We start from the raw sequence: 25,820 nt of genomic DNA, 5'->3' as shown, positions 1-25,820 counted from the left end.
TTCCTATTCCTTACCCTGTTCTATTCCCTAGTTTTATAAGATCGATTTTAGATTTCACATATGAGCGAAAACGTGATATTTGAGGGATTAATATTCAGAATACATAAGGAACTCAAATCAACAGCAAAAAACAATAAGCAAAAAAAAAAAAGACATACAAATGGACAGCAGGTATATGAAAACATTCTCAGCATCACTAATCATCAGAGAAATACAAGTCTAAACCACAGTGAGGTATCACCTCACTTCAGTTAGAATGGCTGTTATCAAAAAGACATGGTGAGATAACAAGGATTTCTGAGGATGTGGAGAAAGGAAACCCTTACACACTGTGAGTGGAAATATAAATTAGTAAAGCCATTATGGAAAAAAGTATAGAGGTTCCTCAAAAAACTACAAGTGGACCTACCATATGATCCAATACTTTCGCTCTTGAATATACGTCCAAAGGAAATGTCTTGTGTATTTTAAGATGTTTAGCAGTATCCCTGGCCTCTACTCACAAGATGTCAGTACCACCCACCCTCTCACTCCCAGTTGTGACAACCAAGAATGTCTCCAGGCATTCCCAAATGTCCTCAGAAGGTCAAAAATGACCCCGGTGGAGAACCTCTGTTCTGCGTACAGTAGGGATTCTTGAATTATTGTAAAACACAGAAAGAGTGCTTTTAAGTTGTTTGAAATTTTATTTTATTAGAATCTATGAAAGTCTTTTTAAATTTTTAGTGATACATAATATTTGTACATACTTATGGGGTACATGTGATATTTTTAAGCAAACAAGCAGAGGCCATTTAAGCTCAGTTCTCTTGTGCTAACTCAAACACAATTATTTGCAATTCCTTATATATACACTATGTCACACTACGTATCTTTATTTATTTATTTATTTATTTATTTATTTATTTATTTTTAGAGAGAGAGAGTCTTACTCTGTTGCCCAGGCTGGAGTGCAGTGGCACAATCTCGGCTCACTGCAACCTCCACCTCCCAGGTTCAAGCAATTCTCCTGTCTCAGCCTCCCAGGTAGCTGGGACTACAGGCGTGCACCACCACGCCTGGCTAATTTTTGTATTTTTAGTAGAGATGGGGTTTCACCATATTGGTTAGGCTGGTCTCAAACTCCTGACCCCATGATCCGCCCGCCTTGGCTTCCCAAAGTCCTAGGATTACAGGTGTGAGCTGCTGTGCCCGGCCACACACTACATATATTTTCATCCATTCTCACATTAGTGTTTGTGTTTTATTTCCTCCTCAAGAACCTATCAAATATAAAAATATTTAATGCATTTAAATTGTTGACAGCAATCTTTGATTTTGAAATACTTTCGTGAAAAGCATATTTTCTGGAAGATAATAGCATTGCATTGAATCCTGCTCCTCTTAATTGACTTGCTATACTTATTGCAGAGAATTATTTTCTCTTGCAGAAAGATAGTATTTAAAGTAAGGTATAACTACTGACCTGTGTGCCTTTAGAATGGGAGCAAGTAAGTATACTGCCAAAATTCAACTGGAAGTTTGTAGTTTTATGGCTCCTAGAATTTATTCCAGGAGAAATTTATTCCACAATTGCAAGCTAATCTACTTCACATATAATTTAGGGCAAATGAATAATGTCATTAAGGAAACATACTCATTTAGAGTCGTTAAATGCCTTCTGATAGATGCAAGATCTGAAATAATATAAATATATGCTTATATTAGGAGTCAGGGGCAACAAAGTTTGGAGTCTAGAATGATGTATGAAGGAAGGTCATGTATTTTATGATTTGATTTAAACTACCCTAGTGATTCAGGTTACCTAGAACCAATAATCAACAGGGTATTTTATATGTGTATGTACACACACACACACACACACACAAACACAGAGAGACAGAGAGAGAGATACTTTAAGGAATTGGCCCACACAATTGTAGGGTTGGCATGTCTGTAATCTATAGGGCAGAGCAAGAGGCTGGAAGCTCAAGAAGGATTTCTATTTTTATGTTACAGTCTTGAGTCAGAATTTCTCCTCTGGGTATCGTAGTCTATTTGGGCTGTCACAGCAAAATACCATAAACTGGGTGGCTTGTAAACAATAGAAATTTCTTCCTCACAGTACTGGAGGCTGAGAAATCCAAGAACAAGGCACCAGCACATCCAGTATCTGATGAGGAGGACCCACTCACTGGTTCATAGACAGCGCCTTCCTGCTTTATCCTCAGATGGCCAAAGGGGCGAGGGGTCTCTCTCAGGTGTCTTTTAAGAGGGCACAAAACCACTCATGAGGGCTCTCAAATCCCCACCTCCTAATACCATCACCTTGCAGGTAAGAATTTCAATACACAAATTTTGGGCAGATACAGTCATTCAGACCATAGCACTAAGATTTTTTTTTTTCCATAAGGTTCTCAACTGACTGGATTGTAGATGTTAAGCATATCTACAATATACCTTCACAGCAATACCCAGATTGGTGTTTGATGAAATAAGTAGGTATTGCTGCAGCCTAGCCAAGCTCACACATAACACTCATCATCATATATTTATACACACCTAGGAAGAGTAAAATAAAGGGCTATCTGGACATTTTCTTGAATTACCAGATTCATAAATACAGGTATGTACCACATAATGACATTTCAGTCAACATCGGACTACATGTATGACAATAGTCCCATAAGATTATAATACTGCATTTTATTGTAACACTTTTATGCTTGGGTATGTTTAGAAATGAAGTACTTAACATTGTGTTCCCATTGCCTACAATATTTATGCAGTAACATGCTATACGGGCTAGTAGCTTAGGAGCAACAGACTACACAATAAAGCCTAGGCATGTAGTAGGTTATGCCATCTAGGTTTGCATAAGCACATTCTATGATATTTGCATGATAATGAAATTGCCTAATGATGTACTTATCAGAACATATCCCACTGTTAAACCATGCACAGTTTTATCATGATGGATGAATATTCTTCGTATAATTCAATGAAGTACAATTTTAAGGTATTTGGTGGTGAATATATGTATATAAGGGCAAACTGCATTGAAAATATGTGCAGATGGTCTGCGAGGCTCTTTGACAGACTGGCTGCCACATGTCAGCAGAGGACTGGGCTTGTGCCTCACCCAGCAAGACAGGACACATCTCAGGCCTTCAGAGTCTTGCAAATGGTCAGAACTCAAGGGTCCATTGGAATGCAGACACAGATTCCTATTGAATTGGAATATCGGCTATTCACTCTGTTTAAGAATACTCAGCATTGAGGTTCACTAATACCCATCACGGAGGTTCTATGTGCCCTCCTTGGTCCCCTGTGTCCCTGGACCCAAGGTGTGCCTGCCCTCTGCATGAAGCACCCAGATCTCTGTGAAGCAAGAGTCCGCCGAGTCCAGGAAAGCATAGGACCCAGAGGCTGGCACTCGGGCTGAAGCTCACACTCAGAGCCATGTGCAGGACCAAACAGGTGATTAAAAAAGAGCACTGGGCTGGACCCAGGCTGAACTCAGGAACAGGCAGCAACAACACATTTCCAGTAATGAGAGTCTGCCAGAGACACAGCACTGTCACTTCCTCCTGCCACCTCGGGAGTTAAGCCTAGGCAGGTCTCAGTGCCCACAGCAGCGCCTCGAACTGCATCCCAAAGAGGGGATCAGAGAGGAAGCACTTTGGTTTTTTTCACAGCTCTTATTTATGTGTTCTTATGGCATGCACTGTCCTGTTTTCATGGTTTTGTTGAAGTTCCAGGTAGAACAGGCTAAGGCACATTAAGACTGAAAGCAGAATGTTAAATGGCGTCATAGACATATCAGAAAAGGACGGCTTAGAGATTATCTGAGTCAACCTTGTGCAAAAACTTGCTAAAAATGAGACCCTAACAATGTTATATGGCAGCCTGCAAAGGCTGGCTTTGGGTTCCAGAAGAAAATGTGTGTATGTGTGTGTTGTTTGTGTGTGTGTGTATAGATGTGTGTATGTTGGTATATGTGTATGTGTAGATATATGTATATACAGAGACTATATAAGGTGAATATGTACATTTGCATTTATATATAAGTATTTGAATACATAAACATATATATACACACAAAGTGTGTGTGGGGTGCATATATATGTATATGCAGAGAGTATACAAAGTGAATAGGTACAGTAGTATTTATATGTAAATGTATACAGTGTATATATACGTAAGGTGTGTGGGGGTATATATGTGCGTGCATATATTTAATACATATATACACATACACAGAGTATATTAGGTATATATACATATGTTAATATATGGTATATATGTATGTGTGTGTATATATGTATATTTACACAAAGAGTACGGTGAATATATATTATATAAATATATAAGGTGTGTGTGTGTATATGTATATGGTGCATGTGCGTGTGCAAAGTATCCGGATTTGCTACTGTCTAATGAATAAACAGATCTGGATTTGAAACACAATGGTGTATATGAACGCTAGCAGAAAAAGCCCATCAAATTTCTCCCACACTGGGGCACTGCAGAGTCCTTCCCTTCTCGAATGTTCTCCCTGGCACTTGTGTTTCTTTCCTTGCTGACCTCTGCCTAGTTGCAGATAGAGATGGATTTTGACAGAACCGGGAAGAGTTGTTCTATCTCCATGGCAACGTCAATTCACATTCTGCAGGTACATTGGCCGCCACTGCCTAAATGAAGGCTCCTGAAGGCTCTGTGTGTTGCCGTGCCTGGCCAAAAATAACTTGGCATGCCACCGTTCCTCACAGCCCCATGGAGAGAGGCATTAAACTGACTGGATGCCAACTGTCAACTCTGTTCCCGTCTTCCTGCTAAAGAGGAAGAAACAGGAACTGCCAGTGTTTGGGGGAGGGGAGCCAGTGAGGCTGCTACGTTGTTCCCATGGTCTGAGAAATATCCCTTTCCTCTGTTGAATGGAACATGAAATACATTCTAACTTGTTCACCCCGGGGCACCAGATAATTTGTATTTCATCAGAAGTATTATAATTACATAGTTTAGAGTTAGAATTAATTAGCATTTGGGGAAGTAGTGATAAAACCAAGCAGTTATTAAAAAATTAATTTTAATAGAGGTCAGTTTGGAGCGAGTACTTGGTTTTCTTTTGAAAGATCTGTGTGTGTGTGTGTGTGTGTGTGTGTGTGTGGTGGGGGAGATAAAAAATAAAATTATTAAATGATCCTTTAATCAACCTGAAATGTGAACCACCTTATTAGATGCTACCACTAGATGTTAAAATCCAAATCAGCAGCACACATGCAGAACATATTTCAAAAGAAGTCAAGAGTTAGGTGAGTCTTTGAGGGTTATCTATGAAGAAAAAGAAAGTTTTGTAGTATCCTTTAAAAAGTATATCATGTTCCCAAAAATATGGGTCATAGCAACCTTCTTGATGTTAAACATAGTCAAGAATGATTTAATATACTATACTAGACATATGAGATACTTAATAATAATTAAATATTGTCTGAGGAATAATTTTTGAAATCAGTTAACATTGCCTATGAGTGTACTGAGTGTGAAGCTCTCCTGGGAGGGCTTGCGCACCCGGGAATGAAGTCGAATATTTGCCCTTGTGAAGCTTTTACTTTGTTGTGAGTGAGGAGTCAGAAAAGATTGTAATTTTTAAAAGTATTTTTACCTTCAATTGGAGGTTTACAATACTCCTCTAAGTCTTTCAAATCAAAGACCATCACAGTTACATTTTAATTTTTTTTCTGAAATTGATCACCGTTCCGTGGTTGTATAAAAGACCCTCCTTGTTCTCAGAGGATAATGTTGAAACCTTTGGGGAGAAAGATACATCATGTATGCAACTTACTCTCCAATTGTTCAGCAGCAACAATAATTGTTTTCATTAGAATGAGAAAAAGGGAAAGCAATGGAGAAAATGAGGCAACTTGTTATCAAGTGGTGAGTGGAAGAGGAAGGTATGCTACAGTTTATTGTACTATTCTTGTAACTGTTCCTTCATTTGTATATATTTTTTTCAAAACAATAAGTTAATGCAGTCTATAGCTTTAGGCAAAAACTCTTTTTCAAGAAAAAGGAACAGTGTGCAAAATTTATTTTAATTTTTTCTTAAATGAATTCCAAGACTTTTTAAAAATCTACGACAACACTTGTAAATATATACTTCTTTAGTTTTCAGATTATAGTAGGAATTACCCTACTAATATTCTGAAATAAGAAGTTGCCTTTACAGATATACCAATATTCTTAAGCAGTGCCAATTTCTAAGTAATCTTTTCTTAACTTTGCTTCCGAAAATTTGAAAAATGTCCTTTCATCAAAAGCTATAGGCTGCATTAGTTTGGCTTTTCCTTTTCCTTCCAAGACAACACCCTTGCCGCAGTTTGGGGACAGAATGATCAGCTGACCCACTCCACGTCTTTATACTCGAAATCAAAGTTGTTCCCTTTAAAAAGCTCACTGGAGAGGAATATGTGGGATTTGATAAGCTCTGTTGATGGTTTAATAATTATGAATGTTTCACAGACATTATACATTAATCCCACATTTACTAGCATAAGAGCAAAACTAAGGAATGAAAGCAAATTGTTCTGCAGGGTCCATTTGTGCATGCCATTATCATGCCCCATAAAGAAAACAAAATCTTTCATAAAGGATTGTTAGTTTTTTCATCTTATTTACACCATTAGATGTTGCCACAGAACATTGGAATATGCATTGGTGCAACCTGAATTGTCTGTCTGCTGTTCATTGCAATCTCTATCCATTTTATGCATTGTCAAAAAGGAAAACAAAGAACCAAAAATACACGGTTTATTTTAAATTAGGAGATAAGCTCCGATTTTCTGATGTGTTAAGTTGAAGCCTGGAGCATTTTCTCGCTAATCCAGTGTGAGTTTCTAACAGTGAGCTCTGTTTTAAGAGGAAAAAGGGTGATGTAGCCCAATTAATAAGACAGCCTTGTTCATTTTCCCTGGGATGATGAAGCATTGCATGGCTCCCTGGCTCAGTGAAAACAGGGTGGAAAAACGATCCAGGAATTGTAAAGTGAGCATGCAGGGCTCTGCAACAGCTGTCCTATATCTCTTTGGGAATAAGGAGTAGGGTTCACCATACTTGTCCAGTTTTCTTTGCACTTGCCACTGTTACTCTAAAATTATTTTGGGAGGTTGCTTTCATTTTGGCACATTTTTTGAAGAAAAATGTGTGCCTCCAAGTTCATGCCCAGGTGTCTGTCCTGATCACACAAATGGCCTTGGAGGTTTCTTATGAATTCTGTGTGCAATCTCTCACTGCATTGCTTACCTAGCAGTTTTGAGTGCAAAGCCTTGAAAATTAATGAAGTGCCTTTCCATTTTCTTTTCCAATCTGTGATCTGGTGCCTAGAGGATATTTTGACTATTTTTGACTTCACTTATGTTTTGTTGTTGTTGTTGTTACATAAAGTTTTTTATTTTTAAATTCTATGTCTAATATGCTATTTTTCTTTTATTCTGTCCATTCATTCAACATCCATGTTGACATAGTTTGGATATTTGTCCCTCCAAATCTCATATTGAAATTTGGCCCCTGATGTTGAAGATGGGGCATAGTGGAAGGTGTTTAGGTCATAGGGACAGATGCCTCATGTATAGCTTGGTGGCATCCCTGTGATAATGAGTGAGTTCTTTTTCTATTAGTTTATGCAAGAGCTGGCTGTTTTAGAGAGACTGACACTTCCCACCATCACCCTTGCTCCTTCTCTGGTCGGGTGACCTACCTGCTCCCTCTTCACCTTCCACCATGATTTGAAACTCCCTGAGGCCCTCATCAGAAGCAGATGTTGGTGCCGTGCTTCTTGTACAACCTGCAGAACCATAAGCCAAATCAATCTTTTCTTTGTAAATTACCCATCCTCATGTATTCCCTTATAGCAGCACCAAACAGACTAAGACATATATGCATAGTTGTGTTCTTAAATTTTGTTGTTCCCAAGATAGTTCTTCCTTTCTTTTTTTCTTTTCCTTTATCCATGACTCTTCATTCACATTACAGATCAGGCACAGGACCTGGGCTGAAGTATGTATGGGATAGGTAGGTTACTTTCTCTCCTCTTTCTATGCAGTCAGTGTAAGAATCCCAGCACTTCGGGATGCCAAGGCGGGAGTATCACCCAATGTCGGGAGTTCAAGACCAGCCTGACCAACATGGAGAAACACCGTCTCTACTAAAAATACAAAAAATTAGCAGGGCATGGTGGCACATGCCTGTAATACCCACTAATCGGGAGGCTGAGGTAGGAGAATTGCTTGAACCTGGGAGGCAGAGGTTGCGGTGAGCCGAGATTGCACCATTGCACTGCCGCCTGGGCAACAAGAGCGAAACTCTGTCTCAAAAAAATAAAAACAAAAACAAAAATAAAAAAATAGTGGAGGAAATGGGCAAGCATTGAAGCTGAGAATTTTCTATGGTCCCTTCCCTTCCCTGCAGTTCTGGGAGTGGCCACTAGGGACGCAGTTGTGCTGTTAATGGGTCTCAGGAGAGGCCTTGCCCAGGTGTGAACAAGGGAGGTTAGCGCACTATTACTTCTATGGCATCTGACTATACGGTAGTATAAATTGACTGTGATAACTTCACTGAGCAAAGGTACAAATCGACAAATGGACAACAATTTCTATCATTGATTAATCAAATAGTCAGAAGTCAATAATCTGCTAAGAATATTCTGACCTCTACTGGCCCTCGGCAATAGATGGAGACAGAACAATGCCATCAATGTGAAGACAGCCTCCCACTCTCTCCTCTCCCACTTCTCCTACAGGCTTTGAGGATCACCAGGTTTCACTCCTTCATTCACAGGTCTCTGACGTTTGAGAGTCCGGAACATCACAAGATACCCATAATTTCCCATGACGTGAAGTAATAGAGATGAGATTTAGTAGGAGAGTAAACCTACCTCTCTGCTTGCTGTTGTATCCCCAGTGTGCAGTGGGGTGATTTCCCAGAGTCGGTGTGAAGTCAGTGTTTGTGGAATAACAGATATGAAAGAAAATAGACTCAGTTTTGTAAGAAAGAACAAGGTTCACTCAGGACATAACGAACAAGGGAGTTTCTTCTTTGTGTGTGATCACTGAATTGTATAATTGGGAGGGAAAGATCACTGCTATGTTAATTTCCTCCTGCGAACACACACAGTCTCTTCTTGCAAAACAGTGCAACCCATCTCCCTTGCCTTTCTCATTGGAGAAAGCTTTTTGCATGCAGGTGTTTCTGCCAAAAGCAAGACCTCAAATAGAATACGTTTTGTAGGTTGGTGAAAGAGTGACTTATGTATAGGCAGAGGTGCAAAGAGACTGTTTTACTGGAAGTGCAGGATTGTAACTTTATAAAGAATTATAAAGTTTGTAGACTCATGGAATATTAGAACTGAAAATAACATTAGTGATTCTAGTTTCATCTTTTCCATGTTTTTAGTTGAGGAAGCCTTTTCTTTGGAGAAATGGTAAAGTTAACCACAATCACATTCATTTTGAATATTTTTGTTACTAAGTAACATACGCTAAATTTATGACATTTATTTTTCAATAAGAGCTGTGACATTGATACTCTAATCAAGAAATTAATGTAATAACTTACATTAAGCTGAATTTCTTGTATTTAAAATTTTATCTATATGTGAATGTATTTTTAATGTCACTTTTTATCAGCCCTTTTAACTTGAGGGCTGTGGGAAAATTCCTATTTCTTTATCCATAAAATAAAGATTATATATCTGTTCTGCTTTCCTCTTTTCTCAAAAGTGAGTCAGAAAATGTGAAAGCGCTTTATGAACTATAAAGCTTTATACCATGAAGAGAATGACACGAATGAATATAATTTTATTATTCTCCCAAATAAATCCAACCTTTATTATTAACACCTATGGGAACAGTGCAAAAACAAGTCTGATACATTTTTTAAAGGTCAGGAATTTTGTAGCATTTTTAAACTATAAAAGAAACATGACATGATTTTCTCAAACATAAATTTCTTGCTTTTATTAGAATACATGAATAAGCACAATACTGATAACCTATGGGTCAGATTTGGCAGGCTTCCAAATTAACCCATCTGGCAGAGGTCTTGTGATCCATGGCAACATCCGGTCCCTGGGTGGGGTCTTATCAGGAGTTCCTCAGATTGTTGACATACTGTTTACTATGTAACTTACACTGAAAAGGATCCTGATTTGTTTCAGAATCAGGAAGTCTGGCTGATGGTCTTGCATACAGACCCTTTAACCTGTATGTTGAAGTCTGTAGCCAATGATTGTAACCTCTGTAACTTACCCGCCAGTGAAAAACGACAGCTCTGGTGTGAGGAGTTCCCTTCCTTCTAAACTTTCTTATAAAGGCCTTCCACCTCTGGAACATACCCAACTTTTGTTGACTTCCTGAGTCAGTCCTCACATTTAGTTTCCAATAAACCTTTGTCAATCGTCACGTTTGATTTCCAACAAATGTTTATCAAACCGTTATCAGGCCTCGACAGTCTTAGTTTTGGTCAACAATACTAACATTTTGAGCAACTTATTATTTAAAAATTGATATATATTAATTCCTAAAAGGAGGACTTATTACAGTGTAACAACCAGTCATGTATAAAATGCCACTAGAATATTCCTCATAAAAATACTATCTCTGTTGAATTAATAAATTCTCCCTTCAATTTCGTAGTCTTTTTTTTTAGAAGCATAGCCTATATAGCGTTTATTTCTATATTGAACCTGGCTATACTCATTAGTGATTTCATAGTGCTTTCTTTGTTATTTTAGAGTGCAGGGGGGCAGTTTTAGATTCTTTTTTTTTTGTTTGTTTGAGACGGAGTCTCGCTCTGTCATCAGGCTGGAGTGCAGTGGGCCAATCTCAGCTGACTGCAACCTCTGCCTCCTGGGTTCAAGCTATTCTCCTGCCTCAGCCTCCTGAGTAGCTGGGACTACAGGTGCATGCCACCATGCCTGGCTAATTTTTTGTATATTTAGTAGAAACGGGGTTTCACCGTGTTAGCCAGGATGATCTCGATCTCTTGACCTCATGATCCGCCCACTTCGGCCTCCCACAGTGCTGGGGTTACAGGTGTGAGCCACCTCACCCAGCCTAGATTCTTTTAGAGAAAAATCAAAGCATTTCTAATAAAGTTTGCTTTCTGTTCTAGTTTTGTTTGGCTTCAGAATGCATGTATAAAATTTTTATAACTTCACAGAGTACGAAGGCATTGTGCTCGGGCCTCGTTTCTGTTTTTCAGTGTGATTACATATGAGCTCTTTGATAGAAATTTTACTAAGTAGTGGTCACTGTGTGTGAAATGCTGCTTATTCACTGGGTTCATGTCTGTGTCTGGTTTTCCTCATCATTCTGAACCCACTGCATATTGGCATTTACCGTTGGGGTGAACGCACACAGGCCTTTTGGGAAACCAGGCTCAGGCCCCAGGCTCTGAGTCAGAGGAACAAAGGGGAGATGTCATTCCCTCACCTCCTCCCAGTGAAAAATAGAAAATGAAATCTCCTTTGGATACTTGGCAAGGATCTAGCAGTTATTTCTCCAGTGTGAAAGAAAAGGGTCTTGGAAAAAGACCCTTTGCTAATCAATAGACAAGTAGGAAAGAGTAGAGAGGTGTGACATCTTGGGCATTAGGGTTCACGGCCTGAACTCCTTTAGAATTCTACTTTCTGTTTTATTTTCTTGGAATTTATGGCTGCAAATGACTGTGCTTTTGGCAACTGAGGGCCTGATGAAAGTTCTTCCCTTGCGTATGTAACAAGTGACACTCACGGACTGACATCAACTTCCAAAAATATGAAGGATTTTAGAGGAAAAAACCACTCTTCAATGAGGACAAGTTGCAATTTTGTACACAGAGGAAACAACAATAACTGTGTTTTAGGTATTAGGGAGCTTACCCACATTCAGGTCATTTTACCAAATTTAAATTTTTTTTTTTCCGAGACGGAGTCTCGCTCTATCGCCCAGGCTGGAGTGCAGTGGCCGGATCTCAGCTCACTGCAAGCTCCACCTCCCGGGTCTACGCCGTTCTCCTGCCTCGGCCTCCCGAGTAGCTGGAACTACAGACGCCCGCCACCTCTCCTGGCTAGTTTTTTGTATTTTTTAGTAGAGACGGAGTTTCACCGTGTTAGCCAGGATGGTCTCGATCTCCTGACCTTGTGATCCGCCCGTCTTGGCCTCCCAAAGTGCTGGGATTACAGGCTTGAGCCACCGTCCCCGGCCAAAAAATTTTTAATAACCAAAAATTTACCTTAGAAATGTAGTATTTAGCCATCATTCCTTTTGTCAAAATATTGTTTTTCTGGCTGGACACAACGGCTTATGCCTGTAATCCTAGAACTTTGGGAGGCTGAGGCAAGAGGATTACTTGAGACCAGAAGTTTGAGACCAGCCTGGGCAATAGAAAAAGACCTTGTCTTTATAAAAAAGTAAAATAAATAAATAAATAAAAATTTAAAAATAAATTAGCCAGCTGTGGTGGTTTGCACCTGTGGTCTGAGTGACTGAAGAGGCTTAGGCAGGTGGTTCCCTTGAGCCCAGGAGTTTGAGGCTACTGTGAGCTATGACTGCACCACTGCATTCCAGTCTGGTCGACAGGGCAAGACTCTGTCTTTAAATAATAGTAATAATGATAACAACAACAATACTAATTTTAAAATGTTGTTTATCTCCATGTTTAAATGCCAAACTAGTTAGCATTTTTAATTTGATTTAAATTAACCTATGCTTGGGATCTTTTACTGTTACCAATTTGCATTTGAAATACATAATAGAGTTATTCTAATAATCCAAAAATGGACTTTTTAGATCTTTCCCTTCTGTTTTTGATTTATAAATAGCATATTAATTCCCATTTAAAGTGTGGATGCAGCGTGGCTGTCAGCATATTCCATTTTAGTAATTTCACTATTGATTTATTTCTTTTGTAAAAGTTACAAAAGCAATGGTTATTTGCTTTTGCAAATAGAAGTGACTCAGAATGGTAAATACTTACAGTTCATGTTTTCTTCCCTGCCTGACAGTGTGAGTCAGAAATTAAATAAATCAGTGATGAAATTCCTAGAATGGAATCTGCTGGGACCCACGCTGTGTCCACACTCCATTCTCTCCTCTACAACCAAATTAAACATACTCTCTCCAAGTAGGGTGGTTCCACTTAGCAAAACAAAAGTGACTCAACTCTACCCATTTTCCCACAGGTGCATTTAGCAAATACTGGTGGCTTTTGGTTGCAAAACTCCAGGGATTGGTGCTCTTGGAGAGCAGTTCAGGAAAAGGGCCTGTATGCAGGAATGGAGGGGCAAGGGGGTACAGAGAAAGCTGCTCTGTGATGGTCTGTCCACAGGGCAGCTCCAGCAGTCTCCTGTGAATGCAATTTATTTTTATTTATACATTTTTTTTTTTGAGACAGAGTCTTGCTGGGCTCTGTCACCCAGGCTGTAGTGCAGTGGCATGATCACTGCAATCTCCACCTTCCAGGCTCAAGAGATCCTCCGGCCTCAGCCTCCCGAGTAGCTGGGACTACAGTTGCACAACACCATGCCCATCTAACTTTTGTATTTTTTGTAGAGAAGGAGTTTCACTGTGTTCCCCAGGGTGGTCCCAAACTAATGAGCTCGAGTGATCCACCCACCTCAGCCTCCCAAAGAGCTGAGATTACAGATGTGAGTCACCACATCCAGCTGTAAATGTAAGTTATATTCACGAATGTAAGACAGACGTTAGAGTACATGATTTGCCTGCTATAGAAATACAGCAGCGTGTATGTGAAAATGTAAATGCTGTATTTTTTACCCATAAGACAAATAGAAGAGCTATATGCTTTAATGATGCATAGGACTATTTTCTGAAATCTGCTACTGGTATTGAATGGTTGTGGCTGTTATTTATTTATTATTATTATTATTATTATTATTATCATCATCGTCATTTGAGACATAGTCTAGCTCTGCCACTAGGCCAGAATGCAGTGACGTGATCTCGGCTCACTGCAACCTCCCCCTCCAGGGTTCAAGGAATTCTCCTGCCTCAGCTGGGATTACAGGCGTGCACCACTATGCCTGGCTAATTTTTGTATTTTTAGTAGAGACAAGGTTTCACCATGTTGGTCAGGCTGGTGTTGAACTCCTGACCTCATGATCCGCCCACCTCAGCCTCCCAAAGTGCTGGTATTACAGGCATGAGTCACCGTGCCCAGCCAAGTTGTGGCTGTTATTTTAACATAGAAAGTCTATTTTCCAATCAAAGTGTAACTTCTCTAATAATATGCTTTGTATTTGTGATTAATGTTTTAGTAATATAGGGCAAATAATTTTTTCCCTTTTTTGATTACCACTAGGCCAATATTTTTTGTATTATGGTTAAAGTTGATATTTTAGTAAGAGAATAAGAAAATATATCTTTTTCCCTTTATAACCACCAATCTGATGTTTCCCACGTAGCAGTTTTTTCCTGGATATACCTAGTGATTCCTGGATTTTCTTACTATAGCTTACCCACTGTTACTGGCTCTTTGCTTTAAATAATCTTGACACATAGTCCTCATCACAGATCCACATTTTCTTTGGCCATATATACAAACTCGACAGTATGGTGTTGGAAACGTGAAAGGGCTGCTAACTCTCCTGAATCTGCTGTCATTGGTTATCAAACACCATTTAAGCACTTTATAGCTGAATGAAGCCGATTTTGTTTGAGCCACTTGATTTTTCCAATGAAGCAAGGAGGAGCAAATAAGTGGTAAAAACAACCTTGGCTTGTTTTATTTTTCCTCCATGAAGTGAGTCTGGGACTCCCATTGGTATTTTTCATGTTTATCATGGACGTCCCAGGCAGTAGCAAGTTCTGAGAAATGGTATCTAACCTTTTCAAATTGAAGATTTTATTTGCTAGAATATTCATTCTTTCTTGCTTATCTCAAAGTCAGGTGGGATGAGCGTCGTTACTGTCCCCTCGCGCATGAGCTTGAGATCAGTTGGTAGCTAAGCCTTGCCGATGCTTATTCGTCTTTGAGATTAACAGAGCAGCTTATAAAATGCATTACATATTTTTGAAATGCAAGCATGAAGTACATTAGTAACAAATCTCCTTCAGTAAATCTTTAAGAATCTGGGGGAAAAAAGCTCAAGTCAGTTCAAGAGTATTCTATCCATGGTTCACTTTGCAGCAGTGTCTTTATATCTTGTTTTGTGCGTGTGTGGTTCTTTGCATCACTTTGAACATCTTCTTGAATGAAAATGAGTCAGATACAGCTACTTTGCTCATCTCCTATAGATACACACCTTGATTAATAGAGTTGTTGTTGAAGTGTTAAAAGTCAAGAATGTTATCACCACACGTAGAGGGAGTGGATATGGGGAGCATAGTGGGATTTTAAATGAGAAGCACTGCATATCATGATCATAGAGCAACTCCCTGAGTGATTTCACGTGATGAGCCGAGCTTCCCCAAAGAGCAATTTAATTGGCATATTTGAAGCTAGAAGTTTCTGACAGCCACCCCAGACCTTAGCAACAGCCTGTTCTCTTAGTAAGAGTCCCTGTAAACAGGTGGGAAAATTAAGGCACTCCAAATGTTTATCAAGTGTAGAACATTCATTATAGTATTTACCTTTTAGAGGTATTCTCTGAAATTCCATAAGGCAGTTTAAGCAAGCCACCAGCTGTTGTAAAGGGAATGAGAAAGCTCTGACTAATAGACTTCTTAGAATTTACCAGACTCTTTTTTTCTCAGAATGCTATGAATAAATCATAGACTTTCGCTAGACTTTCCTATTCTTATCAAATAGCAAATAAACTGGCTAAAAATAACTGGAAGAAATATTTTAGCATGTAAGAGAATACTCAGCTACATGGAAATAGCTCTATCCTGTTTTCTCTTGTAAAATTGCAAAAAAGAAAAAAAAAAGTCATTTCAAACTGTGCTGAATTTCTGGCAGGTTTTGAACCCAGCTGCCTGTCATGGTTTGGGTCTCTGTACTGTGTGAGGGATGGTAGGCTAGATCCACTTCCACTGGTTTTTCTAACTCATTCTTCTCAAAGTTGCTGCAAGACTTTCCCATTATTTCCTGTTACCTGTGAAATGGGCAATGAGGACATGGGACACAGTATCACAAAACCAAGTCATTGATAGGCTCTTACCTTCCACCTGGTGGGGGCCTCAGTCTTCCTTTGAATCTTCTGAGTAACATAGCACCAGAGAACCGTATAAACAGTCCTTAATTTCCAGCCTCAGAGGCAGACATGAGAGCTGGTCTGATAGTCAACTTTTACTGTATCTTATTCATATACTATACAAATAAGGGAATAAATACAAATAATAAGATTTTTTTCTGATAATAAAATAATGCATGTTTCCACGGGATAGTTTTAAAACTACAAATAGTTACTAAGAGAAAAAAATAAAATCCACTTACAGTTTCACCCCCAGAGATACGTAATCAGGGCCTCTGTATTGAACAGTTCAAGGGGGGAGTCCAGGTTCCATTGGAACACAGCATGGATGGCAGCCCCAGAAGTTGCACAGCTTGGGGCTTAAACAGCTGTTAACATCTCATGTCATCAGTTATTTGAGTCTTTCGCATCGCGTGTGTAGTTCTTTTGTTGTTGTTCTTTTTTTATTTTGCTTTCTAAAATTAGTATCATGCCATGCTGACAGTTTAAAGCTCGTTTTATCCTATATGTCTTAATGTAATGCCCAGTAACCACAGTATTCCACATCAAGAATTCTATTCTCAGTGAGAGGTGCACTGTTCTCCTGAGGGAGGGCTGAGGCAGGAGGAAGTGCCCAGACTTAAAGAAGGAGTGGAGAACAGGGAAGGCGGGGACAGCTCTGTGCCCTGTGACCATCACCATTGCTAGGACCTGATTCTTGATGCCCTCCTGGCTGAGGAGTCGGCCAACATCCCTGGTACAGACTTGGTGTTATTGAGTGAAAAACAAATCCTCTTTCTCCTCTCTCCTCGCCCTGCTCTTTCCTCACTCTTTTATCCTCTCTTCCTCTTTCCTCTTGTCTTCTCTTTCCTTTCCCTCACTGTTCTAAGCCTCAGACTGTTCATTTCTAGAGCTGGCCAGATAGAACAGTGAGTCACGGTGAGATATTTTGTCCCATGGGTTTGTTCAACCAGAAATGTTTATGAGCCACTGTTTGGGGAGTTCTGGTGCTCTTTTGAAATATCCAATATCATCTTTCCTTTGAAAGCCTGGAAGAGATGTTCCACTAGTTAGTGAACTAGCAGCAATGGTCAACTACAATGATAACCCATGACCATCCATTCACAATGGCAGTAAATCAATGCCAATTCAGACCTGAATTTTACCAGGTCAAATACGGTTCCAAGTTGCACAGTGAAGATACTATCCAGCTACAACTAAAACCAAAACCAAATCAAACAAATACGTGAACATCAGAGCTAGATCTTAGTCTTTGTGGCTTGAGAAATTCAGAGAAAATAGGACCCTGAGTAAGCCCTACAATTAAAGAGACTAATGTCGATGACTTAAAGATTTGTGTTCCAGATCTTCAGTGTACTTTTGTTTGAGAGTTCTTGTAGCTACCTGTGGTAGGTAACCCACCAAAAATCAGCGGATCTACAGCGTGAAGTTGGCATCCGACAGCCTGTTGATAGCACTGGCACCTGCTAACTTGCTCATTCTAGCTGCAACAGTTGGTGGGAGAGACGTGTGCTAGTCTTGTTATAAGTGCATGTTAATAAGATTTTCTCTGATAATGCAGGAAAACTGGGGACAGAGGTGGCTAGAGTTCATTTTTCAAAGATAGGGTTTCTAGTCTGGTCAGATGCATCCATAAGAGGGGAAATAAACAGTGTAGGCTGATACTCATCCAGTACTAATTTCCTCTTGGTCGAAGCATATCAGGCAGTGAGTGAATACTGGGCAATGCCCGCAGACTTGAAGAATGGGAGTCTCAGCTCCAAGGTTGGTGGAGTGCTCTTTGAATTTAGCCCTGCAGCCCATCAGCAGTGTGGCCTTTGGCAAATCACTCACCAAAACCTGGTTTCTTCTTCTGTAAAAGTAGCATAATAGATCTTTTTATTGTGTAACATTATTGGGAAGTAGGAATTAAAGAGAATATGTGCAAGTGACTTTGTGGCAGATGTTTCCTTAGAAGAATGCTATGGTTCTAGCTGTCAGCATCACTGTCGCAAATGAGAGGTTCTTAACCGGCTGTGTGCCGTAGAGCTCTCTGGCAAACTCATGGAGCCCATGGAACTCACCTCAGGATAGTTTTGTTAAATAAAAAAAAATATACATAATATTATAAAGGAAATAATTTAGCAAATTATTATTAATATATATGTTAGGCAGAATTATGACTCCCCAAAAATGCCCTTGTTTTAGTTGCCAGACTTGTGAATATGTTGTGTTCATGGCAAGGGGAAGTTAAAGGTGGAGATAGAATTAAGTTTGCTACCCAGCTGTCTTTGACATAAGAAAATTATTGTGGATTATCTGGGTGAACCCAATGTCCTTAAAAGTAGAAGGAAGAGACAGGAGGATCCGTGTCAGAGTGATGCAATGGGAAGCTCAAGGGGCCATTGCTGGCTTTGAAGATGGAAGGAGACCATGAACTAAGGGATGTGGGCAGACTCTAGAAGTTGGAAAAAATAAGGAAATAGATTCTCCCCTTGAGTCTTTAGAAAGAAGACAGGCTGCCAAACCCCTTGCTTTTAGCCCAGCATGAACCATTTTGGATTTATGGCCTACAGAACTGTAGACAATACATTTGTATTCTTTTATGTCATCATGTTTGCGGTGATTTGTTACTGCAGCAATAATAAACTAATATAGTTATTAAATTAGATAAAATCCATGATGTATGAAATGTTCTTCTTGATTAATGTATTAAATTACATGCTAGATTTGTGTCTATAGCAAATTTTAAGAAGCTATTAGTGTCAATAAAAATGTATAGAGAGCTATATCTGAAATGTGATTTTGCAAATATTAGTAATTTTTATTGATGATGAAGTCACAGTAATAATACTACTATGGTTTGTTGTCTATATTAATAATTTTAAATTTTAATTTTCAGTTAGAGGTTAGTGAAAGGATTTTTTCCTACACCCAGCTTCATGGAGCTTCCTGAATTTTATGCATAGAGAGTACACAGGCCCCAGATTAAGAGTCCCTGGCTTAGATATATGAAAGAATGAGAAACTTTCTAAGTTCTTCAAGATATATACAATTCAAAAGCAAAATCAGAAAATCACTGCAACTGGAAAGAAGATTGATGATCCATTAGCCGGCCAGGCACTGTGGCTCACGTCTGTAATCCCAGCACTTTGGGAGGCTGAGGTGGGTGGATCACAAGGTCAGCAGATCGAGACCAGCCTGGCTAACAAGTGAAACCCCATCTCTACTAAAAAAAAAAAAATACAAAAAAAACTAGCTAGGCGTGGTGGTGGGCACTTGTAATCCCAGCTTCTCGGGAGGCTGAAGCAGGAGAATGGCGTGAACCCAGGAGGCGGAGCTTGCAGTGAACCGAGATCGCGCCACTGCACTCTAGCGTGGGCAACAGAAATAAACAAACAAACAATTGATTCCCACTACCTTGGTGTACAGTACCTCATTTTCCAAGCAAAATCCTCCTTTAGGAAACACACTGAAGACTAAAGTAAGGTCAAGACAGGCAGTTTTACATCTCAGCTCTCTAAATACAAATAGCAGTTGCTAATATTAATAAGTCTTTTTTTTCTGTTTTGTCATATCCTAGTGTTTTCAGTTTAAACTAAGCCACCATACATAGCTAAAAGGAAGAGAAATACATACATAGTCCCTAGTATACATTTTTTTTAACACAAGTTAATATAAAAGCAAATGTATGTCATAAAAACATATATAGAGAGAGAGACAGAGTCTTGCTCTGTTGCCCAGGCTGGAGTGCAGTGGCGCGATCTCAGCTCACTGCAAGCTCTGCCTCCCAGGTTCAAGCAATTCTCCTGCCTCAGCCTCCTGAGTAGCTGGAACTACAGGCGCCTGCTGCCATGCCCAGCTAATTTTTGTATTTTTAGTACAGATGGGATTTCACCATGTTAGCCAGGGTGGTCTTGATCTCCTGACCTCATGTTTTTGATCTTTCATGGTCTTACTTTCCCAACCTAGTTCTCAGGAAGTCTGGCTTTCCCTCAGCATGGGCCTTAATCTCTATATAGACTTGGACAAAATGTAGGACTTCTCCCACTCTCAATCTATTCCTCTGCAGCACATGCAGTCTGATTGTTGTTGTCTAGTCCATGCACTGTAGCATTCCATAATTCTGTCAATTTAGGTAGAATTTGAGAGTCTATGAATATGGCCATTTTGCTGAGAATCAGTTTTACTCCGAATAATGAGTCCTTGTTAAATCTTTGTTCATTTAAATACTCCAGTGTGACAAAATTTATTTTGAGAGATAATTTTTCAAAGTCCTTTTTTTTCTCAGAATCACAGAAATGTTTGCGTTTGATTGGTATAAGTTATTCCTTTGAAATTACAACTGATTTCTTGGTGGCATGCTTACTGTGAGGGAAGATGTGCTAATAGTGCTTAGAAGATGAAGCAGCATTTTCAACAGTCTGCTCATTATAAACTTCTGTTTTCAATAAAATAAGAAAAGGTCCACAAACAATTCAAAAGAAGTAATTCACAGACATACCTCATTACTCTACTGCTGGAAGATGGTTGCTGTAGGCCATGGAGGGGTGCCAGGTGTCATCTGCATGCATGGACATGAGCAGAAAATGAAATATCACTAAAGCCAGACAAGGAGCACAGTCTCTAAATGCCTTCTACAGACCAGGTCCTAAGTATTCAGTTGTAACAAACCCCTTCAACCCTAACGTAGGAACGTATGATGAAAGTAAATCTAACTCCTGAGCCCTAAAATAAGAAATGAGTTAACTCAACAAAGACTGAGATTTTTCTATGTTTTGCTTATCACTTAATTAATATTTAGGAATCTCTAAAAGGTCTTCTTTGATAATGCAGCACTAGCAAATGGATCTCTCCTCTGTTAGGGGCAGTTAGATCAAACCTCCATTGCTTTTGTTCCTGTTTATTTTAACCAAGGACTGGCAAATTTTCAAAAAGTATACTCTTAAAAATTTTTGCACAGATATCAAGTTAAAGTCTTAGACTATGTGGTTGCAGTAAATTTTGAAGTTATAGTAAGTTGCTAATTTTGAACTTTAAAAGGCACCAAACAGGCTCATCTTGGTCTTTGAAATATGTTATCAATGCTCAGAACCCCCTGGGTCATTGAATTTAGGTCAATATAGAGTTGACCTTTGTTATGGGTTAAATGTTGTCCCACTCAAAGTTTATGTATGTGAAGTCCTAACCCCCCTCCCATGTCTCTGAAAGTGACCTTATTTGGAAATAGGGTTGTTGCTGATATAATTAGTTATGATTAGGTCATACTGTAGAAGGGTGAGCCCTTAATCCAATATGACTTGTTCCCTTATAAAGAGGGGAAATGTGGACATAGACACAGATGCACACATACTGGCAACACTCTGTGAAGACTGGAGTTATGCTGCCGCAAGTCAAAAACTACCTGAAGCTGGGAGGGAAGTCTGGGTCACATCTTTCCCCAGCATCTTCAAAGAAAGCAAGGCCCTGCAGGTACCTTGGTCTCAGAATCCTAGCCCCCAGAAATGTTGTTCAAACCACTCAGTTTGCAGTGTCTTGTTATGGCATTCCTAGTCACTAATACCACCTTTTCACATGCTCCAGCCAGTTCACCCCCAGGCACTTATCCAATTCAGACACTGGGCATATTATCTTATAGAAAGCATGTGAGACATGGCTGCCTAGTTCTCCAAATAATTCTAACAACTTTATGAGTCATTTATCTTGTCTGGGCCCTAAGCTTTATTCACCTGCCAATTGATGAGTTTGAGTTTTTCTTAAATCTTTCAATCTACCTGTGCCTAAGGAGAGCGTAACATAAAACCCCAGAGGGTTTGGGATTTGCCCAAAGCAGCCCATTGCCAGCTTAAACTGTCTGTTAAACTTGGGTTGTCTTGAAAAGTCATGTGGATATTTTATCCTTTGCCACATTATATGTGTTTAGTTTAATATGAAATAATGTTTTAAATGGCCGATTGTTATATCATCTTGACATGTCTGTAACATGAACTGTACTTACCCAATGAATTCCTAGTCTCTGAGATATCACCCCATACCCCATATACTTGGAACCCATTTGGTCCTTGACAGCCGTGTGGTTCCTGCCAGCCCTAACACTGCACGATCCTAGGGCGTCTCGTAGATAGGTTATATCACAAAGCCCACACTGTGTCTGTGTGCACAAGTCCCCCAGAAAATTTCTGGAATGAGTTAGCATAACATTAAAATACTCATGGAACCAGTTTTGCTGGACGGTATGGAAAATAGAATGTCATAAGGGGTACCTGGGTCAGTGGGGCAGGTCCCGAGCAGGATACCTTGATCTTGGAAAGTTTGTTTAAGGGATCCTTTCATCTTGTGTAAAACAACCGGTGACAGTCAAGAAAAATGACTTAGATTCTGGGTCCTACACCACTGCCTTCCCACTGAAGTAATTCATGACCAAGTCACTTAAAACCAGGGACATCATGCACAGCCTCCAAATAGCAAGGGAGGGAATAGCTGCCCCTGGAGTTTGGTAGTGCCCTCAGCTTTGCCTAAACCCCTATCAACCTGACAAGTTTCCTTATCTGGAAAATTGGAAAAACGATCTGTCATAGGTCTACTGTGAAGACTAAATAACATATAGCAAATATTTCTTATAAATTATAAAATGCTGTAGGGGCATTAGGGATGAATATTTGGTACATTTCTAAGTAAATCTAAAAGGCGTTGATTGAGCTACTGATAGGACTGATCTGCCTTGTGCTTGGGGCCAGTTTGGAGTGTGTGTGTGTGTGTGTGTTACAAAGTCTTGCTTTGCAGCCCAGACTGGAGTACAGTGGCATATTCATAGCTTACTGCAACTTCCACCTCCCAGGCTTAAGCCTCCAAGGCTCAAGTGATCTTCCCACCTCAGCTTCCTGAGTAGCTGGGACTACAGGCACACACCACCATGGCTTGCTAATTTTTCTATTTTTTGTAGAGCCAGGGTTTCACTATGTTGCCCAGGCTGGTTTCGAACTCCTGGGCTCATGTGATCCTCCTGCCTTGGCCTCTCGAAAGTTCTAGCATTATAGACATGAGCCACCACACCCAGCCCAGTTTGGTTTATGATGCACATAAACTAAGAGGGTGACATATTGAGAACAAGATTCTCAAGGCTTCAATTAATGCAAACATTTTTATAAAAAATAAGAGTAGAAATGATATGACAAGACTGAAGGAGTATAGTGGCATGTAGATAAAAGGGTCAACAGATGTCAAATACCCTTTTCAATGTAGGGAGCAAAGACTAATCAATCATCTTCGAAAAATGCAGTGAGTTTGAATTGTTGGAGAACCGGCAAGACCATCTGTAAAACTCCAAAGTGGTAATATATATTAGGGGTGAAATCAAATGAGCAAAAAGATGGGATGGACTGGCTGCCCATCAACATGGCAAGATACTAGACTTTGATGGTGACAGCACACAACTTCAACACAATTAGATTTTAGCTATTTTTTTAAATAAAAGAAAAGAAATGAAAGGTCTAGTTTTCTCAATAAGATGGAAGTGAACCTCAAGTACTAGCCATTTGCAAAACTGTCTGGTGAATACACCACATGTATCTGTAGAATAAATCCATAGTGTGATATCACAGGAGAATGAATACTTGACATCTATTTTGGAGGTATCTATCCTGTGCTGGGGACTGTACTATAGGCACTAGCTATACAACAACAGGCAAAAACCAAAAAGACAAAAATTGCTGTTCTCATGAAACTTATATTCTATAGCAAGGAAGAAAGACAAATAACTGTATTCAGGAAGCAGTTATCAATGCCCAGAAGAAAAATAAAGTAGGTTAAACATCGAAGGATGACGAGGGTGGTGCTAGACATAGAGAGCCCATAGGTTACAGGGAAGTGAGTGGCTGAGGCTGGTGAAAATGGGGAAACAGAAGGAAGAGTTAGTGCACAAACTCTGTCATGGCTGGGAAATTCAGGACCAGTGAGAAGGTCAGGGGTGCTGGAATTTCTGAAAGCAGATAAGAAGGGGAGGAGAAGGGATCTGAGAGGCCAGGCCATGAAAAGTCCTGTAAGGATTCTGGGCTTTCTTTTGAGTGGAATAGGAATCAATTGAGGAGCTGCAAGAAAGTAAACAGCAGGGAGAAGCGGACAGCATCTCTGCACCCTTACATCCTCCCAGCTCCTTTCTGCTCCGTCCAGCCCTGGCCATGCGGACAGCTGCTTCCCTCTCAGCAGCCCCACTCTGGACCAGGTGAGGAAGGGTGCCAGCATTTTAAATGCTCCACGCTAATCCATCCAAGAAATTACCTTTCCTTCAGTAACCCCCTAGAATCCTTTGAAGCGATGGAGCCACCGTCTTATTTGTACTTGTATTGGTTTCTACAGATTCATATGTTTCTTAGCCTTAGAAATATGCTGAAGATTCATAAATCAAGATTCATTTGAAAAATTCGTTCTTCCCATTTATACACAAAAGGCACATAAGAAAACTTCACAGCCTTGCAACAGAATGTTAAGCTTAGGCCGGGCACGGTGGCTCACACCTGTAATCCCAGCACTTTGGGAGGCTGAGGCGGGCGGATCACCTGAGGTCGGGAGTTTGGGACCAGCCTGACCAACATGGTGAAACTCTGTCTCTACTAAAAATACGAAAATTAGCTGGGCGTGGTGGTGCATGCCTGTAATCTCAGCTGCTCGGGAGGCTGAGACAGGAGAATCGCTTGTACCCGGGAGGTGGAGGTTGCTGTGAGCCGAGATCGCGCCACTGCACTCCAGCCTGGGCAACAAGAGCAAAACTCTGTCTCAAAACAAAAAATAAATGAGTACTAAGATTAATGCCTTTAAAAATGTATTCTCATGAGAAAAGAGGCAGCTCGTGGATGACCTCAGTGAAATCAGTACATTCTCTGTGGAGACAGTCTTTATTCATTATTCACAATGAATAAAAATAGGGAGCATGATTTTTAAAAATGGAGGACTCAAGAGATAGATTGAAAAGGGGAGCACAAATATGAAACTCACAGAAATAATACTAAATATAACACACCTGGGTAGAAGCTCATTTTCTTTGGTCTTTGGGACAGAAGTAATAACAATACTTCAAATATGTATTTGAACAATATATATTTTAATATACAAAGAGGTGGGGTGGTCACATAAAATACAGGATGCCCAGTTCAATTTGAATTCCTGATAAAACATAATATTTAGTGTGAGCATATCCCAAATATTGTGTGGGGCATACTTATACTAAAAATTTAGTTACATAGTGCATATGTAACTAAAATTTAGATTTAAGTGGTGTCCTGTATTAGCTAAATGTGGTAACCCTACTGAGAAGAGACTACTAATTCTACCTTTAGGCTGTATGAAGTAATATTTGCAGTAATAGATATTGTGTGGAGTATCTCTGCAAATGAAATTATCTTTGAGCTTGCTCTCTTTAAGAAGAGAAGCCTTGTGCTGCATACCTACCATGTGCCTCTCCAAGCCCACTCTTCCCCTGTCTTCAACCTGCTCTGAGCCCCAGGAGGCTGGCCGCTCCATGGGCTCCCTAGTCATGGACTTCCGATTGGGTTTCACAATGGGAGGCATCAGCAGGAGACTACAGGGGAGAAAAGCAGTATTGTTAGAGAGTTGATTTTGTTTCACCTGCTCCTTCCCATTCAGGTTGCTCTGAAATCACTCCTGCCCACTAACC

General features: G+C 39.8%; 1 protein-coding gene and 1 non-coding gene across 5 annotated transcripts in view; one reads left to right on the top strand and one right to left on the bottom strand.

The window, feature by feature from the left end:
* LOC105472931 (DS cell adhesion molecule) overlaps positions 1 to 25,820 on the top strand; it is an 818,273-nt gene that overhangs the window by 333,744 nt on the left and 458,709 nt on the right. The gene's annotated exons all lie outside the window — the stretch shown is intronic.
* LOC112425077 (small nucleolar RNA SNORA51) lies at positions 7,986 to 8,121 on the bottom strand. Its single transcript, XR_003016076.1, has one exon. It is a non-coding gene; the product is annotated as a small nucleolar RNA SNORA51 (small nucleolar RNA).

Source organism: Macaca nemestrina, chromosome 4 (assembly GCF_043159975.1).
Source record: "Macaca nemestrina isolate mMacNem1 chromosome 4, mMacNem.hap1, whole genome shotgun sequence".
NCBI classification, from domain to species: domain Eukaryota; kingdom Metazoa; phylum Chordata; class Mammalia; order Primates; family Cercopithecidae; genus Macaca; species Macaca nemestrina.
The sequence above is the reverse complement of the archived record's forward strand: the minus strand, read 5'-3'. Positions and strand labels throughout refer to the sequence as shown.